The 5,171-nt window shown below is 38.4% G+C and overlaps 1 non-coding gene across 1 annotated transcript; it reads left to right on the top strand.

The window, feature by feature from the left end:
* Positions 1-1,734: 1,734 nt before the first annotated feature.
* On the top strand, positions 1,735-1,840 carry LOC122044560. Its single transcript, XR_006129596.1, has one exon. It is a non-coding gene; the product is annotated as a small nucleolar RNA R71 (small nucleolar RNA).
* Positions 1,841-5,171: the final 3,331 nt, after the last annotated feature.

Genomic DNA, 5,171 nt, shown 5'->3' with positions numbered 1-5,171 from the left:
AAGATAGACAAGAAAAATTAAGTAGAGGATACATGTTTATTATAAAGAGAGAACTAAAGACATAAAAGAAAATAAGGAAAATGAACTTGGGTTGCCTCCCAAGAAGCGCTTGTTTAAGGTCATTAGCTCGACCACCTCATTAGATTCATCTAAATCTTGCTCTTGGAGGGGTAAGATATTTTAGAACCCTCCTACCAAGGGCTCTTATTATGGAGGGAGCTTTCATCAAAGGAGCTACAAAGTAAAGTATAACTCTCTCCATCTTCGTCTTCTTGGAAATTTTTTTAGGTGGTCGAAGACGGTTCAGATTGAGCTTCCAATTATTGGCCCATGTGAAATCTGCACATCCAAAAGAAAAACAAATCTCTCAAAAGCATGTTATATAGTATAGAGCTAGAACCATATCAACATAAGATGAATAAGTAATAAAAACTGAATCACATCCAACAAAGTCAATTATAGGTACCTCCATAAAGTTTTTCAAAAGATCACAAGAAATACTAACCTTACTTTGCTGAGAAATACCTGAAATTTCTAAACATGTAGATGTGACTTCCTCTGAATCAAATGATGGTTCTGGCTCTAGCTTAGGTGTTGATGATATCAATGATGGTGATTCTTGAGACTCTACTAGCTCTGTATAAGTCCCTACACATTGTTCCACAACATGATCAATTCTTAAAACCTCTAAGGGTTGTCTTGACAAAGGTGGTGATCCTTGAGATGCTGCTTCCACAACACAGCTCCCTACACATTCTTCCATATCATCATCATCAACACATACATCAAAAAAATAAACCAACATCTATGTCCTCAATAGGAGAATCAATAACAAGAGGATCAATAACTTCACTTGCAGTTTTAAGTTGATCTACCACATCACATTCATCATCTGAAAATTCAATGTCACTATAACACCTTATAAAATTTTGAGGTAGATCTGAAAACTTATTTACCACTACATTATCAATAAAATCCTCATCTGAAAAATCTTCATCTTCACATATATTCAAAAATCTACACTCAACCATATTAGTGTCACAGGATTTGCCGAAGTCTTTATTTTCATTGACCCCCACTAACCTTTGTGGAAAAGGAACCCTTAGTGAAGGTCCTGGGAAAGACTGAACTCCCTTTTTCCCAAATTCCCTTTGAGCTTTTGGAGGAGGTCCAACTTGCTTATCTAATGTTGGTGTGATTAATCGTTGAGGGAAAGATACTTCTGGCCTTTGGGAACTTCCTAGAGAAATGGAATTGAGTTCTTGTGATCTTCTATTATTCTTCTCCTCAATTCTAAACATGTCATTCTTCAGAAGTTCTTCATGATTTTTGCCACTTCTCAACCCAACATCATCACACTTTTCATTGGATCTTGACTGTGTAGGAGGGGGATCTTCTTTAAACCATTTTGAAACAATACTATCAAGCTTTGCCCCCAAATGTTTGAACTCCTCACTCTATGACTTGTGAATTTCATCATTTTTAGGTGGTTGAATTTCATTTTGTTTGACAGGCTCTCTTACATTTATGGCTTGCACTTCTTGAATATCTAAGGGAAATTCCATCCAACTTTTGTTCGACCATTCATGGAGGTTCAATGTCACTTGATCAATTAATGAATAAGCTTCATCTACACTTTTGTCCATAAAAGAACCTCCAGTTGATGAATCCAATAAACTCTTGTCTGAGAAAGAAATTCCCCCATAGAATATGTGCAAAATCAACCATTTTTCAAAACCATGATGAGGGCACTGTCTTTGAAGACTCTTGAATCTATCCCATGCTTCAAATAATGATTCTCCATATGCCTGAGAAAAATTTGTTATGCAATTCCTCATATACACTGTTATACTTGGAGGGAAAAAATGATTCAGAAATTGCTTCTCCAATTGTTCCCAACTTGTGATGCTTTGAGGATGGAGAGAATATAACCAAGTCTTGCTTTATCCTTGATACTGAAAGGAAATGCCATTAATCAAACTACAATTGCTGACACTCCTTCACATTTCACCATATCACAAATCTCTAAAAATATTTCAAGATGCAGATAAGGACTTTCTGATACTTCTCCTCCAAATTTGTGACCTTGTATCATGGAAATTAACTCTGGGTCTAGTTGAAAACTTTTTGCTTCAATTTGAGGTTGCACAATGGGAGAGAAAAATCTTGCAGAAAAGGGTGTAGAAAAATTTCTGATGGGCCTGTTTGACATGTTAGTGCTCATGGATATTCAAGAATCAAAAACAATAAATAAAATGCAATATGAAAAGCAAGAAAGCAAATGCAGAATTTAAATTGCAAGAAAGAAAGTGCATAATGAAAACAAGAAAGAAAAGATAAAAGGAAAAAGAAAAATATCTAGAATAATTCATATGCTAAAAATTGCAAGATATGTTTACAAAAGAAAAGAAGAAAGAAACTAGATCAAAAGAGAAAACAGAGAAAAGTTAGATTAGAGTGCTAAAAATCAAGAATGCAAAGTTAGAATTAGAATTAGAATTGCAACAAAAAGAATTGTTAAGAATGTTATTCAAGAAAGGAAAAACTTTTGAAAACATAATTCTAACAATTAGTTATAACTATGCAAATCAAAAGAAAAAAAAAGTTATGTTTAGTCCAACTCAATTGATAATCTCCAATGTTATAGCGCAGTCCCCGGCAACGGCGCCAAAAACTTGTTACGCTCCGCAAGTGTACGGAAATGTCGCAAGTAATATAAAAGATTATCGTATCCACAGGGACTGGAATAAGCACTAGAAATGTCTCAATGCGAATTAGCTAAACAACTATCCAATTGTTTCAAATGCAAAGTGAAGGTAAACAAATCTAATATTAAAGATCAACAAACAAGAGTTTAGTGTTTTGGGTTATGATAAAGGGAGATTCTAGGAGTTTTGGTTTCTTTGTAAGATTTCTTGAATGTAAATGGTTCACCAATTCTTATCCCTCAATTGCCAAACACTTGTAGAAAGTTGCCAGTTCTCTCTTGCAATAGATAACCGGCTTAGGACTGAGAAATGTATCTAAATATGATCAATTAGACGTGAACCTACGTTGTCCTTACACAGAAGCGCACCTATTACTATGCCTTCCTCGGATATCAACATAGAAGCCCACAACTTATTAATCTATCAAGATACAAGAAACTAATCATAAGATCCATCCTACTCTCTTGAATATTCCTATTTTCTCTTCAAGATTATCTCTCAAACGTCGTTACACGGGCTTGCACCTGTCACGTGGATCCCTCGGATAATCGAGTGAGAGTTTATCTTTACAAAGTCCACAAGAAATCCAAACAATCAATCAAGAATGAGAATTAAGTATAAATCACCATTAATCATTCAAGATCTAATCGATACAAGCAAGACAATGTCATTGAAACAAGAAAATGGCAAATCCATAAGAGATTACATCAATCCATCATACAAATACTCCCTTAATCCTAGAATACAAGATCTACTCCATGAATCGAGGAAGAATACCCGAAGAAATAAAGATTACAAGCATTTCTTAAATCCCCAATCCAAGAAACCAAGAAAAGGGGGAAAGAGAAAACTTATCTACAAAGAAGTCTCGTCTTCGGATCCAATCCTAGCTCCGGAGTCGAAATCGTCAAGAACTCCCTTAGAATCGCCCAGAAATCCTCCCAAGAATGGGAAGAAACCACCAAATCTTGCCTTCTCCCAAAGGGGGAGAGATCCCCTTTCAATTCATGAAGGAAGGTTTAAATAGAGGAGGAAATCGGGCGCCACACGGCCCCACGACACGGCCGTGTGAGATTCACACGGCCATGTCCAGTTCCTTCTCTGCCAAAGCTGCACGGCCTGCTACACGGCCATGTGGTGCACACGGTCACCACCTGCTTGGTCTCTGGAAACTTCACACGGCCGTGTGATGCACACGGCCACCACCTGCTTGGCCTCTGGAAACCTCACACGGCCATGTAGATCCACACGGCCATGTAAGGCATCTACTCTGATTTCTTCAAATCAAGACACGGCCGTGTGAGATTCACACGGCCATGTCCAGTTCCTTCTCTGCCAAAGCTGCACGGCCGTGTGACTCCACACGGCCAGGACCCTTCCGCTCTCTGGAAATGCTACACGGCCATGTGGTGCACACGGTCACCACCTGCTTGGTCTCTGGAAACTTCACACGGCCGTGTGATGCACCCACCACCGCAGAAACCTCACACGGCCATGTAGATCCACACGGCCATGTAAGGCATCTGCTCTGATTTCTTCAAATCAAGACACGGCCATGTGAGATTCACACGGCCATGTCCTCTTCCCTTCCTGTTAAGACTACACGGCCATGTGTGGTACACGGCCTAATGCTCTCTCTCCCTTCAATTTCTTCCAAGCTTGCCCGAGGATGCACAATCTTCAGAAAATGCACAAAAAGCAGATCTCCGAACCAAAAGAGTAAATATGCTAAAAGGAAAGCTGGAGTATAAAAATGCATAGATCAAGCATGCTCAAAGTATGTAAATGTGTGTAAAAACATGCATAAAAGAGTATATAATCTACGCACATCAAGTAGATCTAAAAGGTTTTTCAAACTCATACTCGTAATTCTCATTCGGTTTTCCTTGCACGGATCCGTTGGCCTTGGGTGATTGGGTGCGACTATAAAGGCGGTTTCGGGATATGTAACAAATTATGCAGAGGGATGTGAGTGATGTAGATGGGATCTATCCCTCCTATATGATGGGAGAGACATCGATATTCTTGATAGAGTGAGACCACGAAGTGCATGGCCATGCCCAAATGAGTCAATATGAGATATTGAGCTCATTTGATTGAGTGAGACTACTTGGAGTTCAAGATTGAGATTGATCAGAGGATGACACGGTCTATGCCCCACATTGATCAATCTAAATGTCTAGGATAGAAGGACACTTGTCATACATTGTGAGGAGTCACAATTAGTAGTCACAAGGTGATGTTGGATCTCAACATTCTTGTAACTTGGGTAGCAATGATGTATTGCTAGATGCCACTCATTGCTTATGTTTCTAAAGGAGTTTAGAATCATTGCCAATGTTACAAGAACCTATTGGGTCACACACAAAGAACAAGTGGATAGAGATTAGGTTCATTTGATGAACCAATTGGATTAGGTTCGTATGATGTACCAAAGATTGGATTCAGATTAATTCAAATTAG

Source organism: Zingiber officinale, chromosome 2A, assembly GCF_018446385.1.
Source record: "Zingiber officinale cultivar Zhangliang chromosome 2A, Zo_v1.1, whole genome shotgun sequence".
NCBI classification, from domain to species: Eukaryota; Viridiplantae; Streptophyta; class Magnoliopsida; order Zingiberales; family Zingiberaceae; genus Zingiber; species Zingiber officinale.
This window is presented reverse-complemented; position numbering and strand designations above follow the sequence as displayed.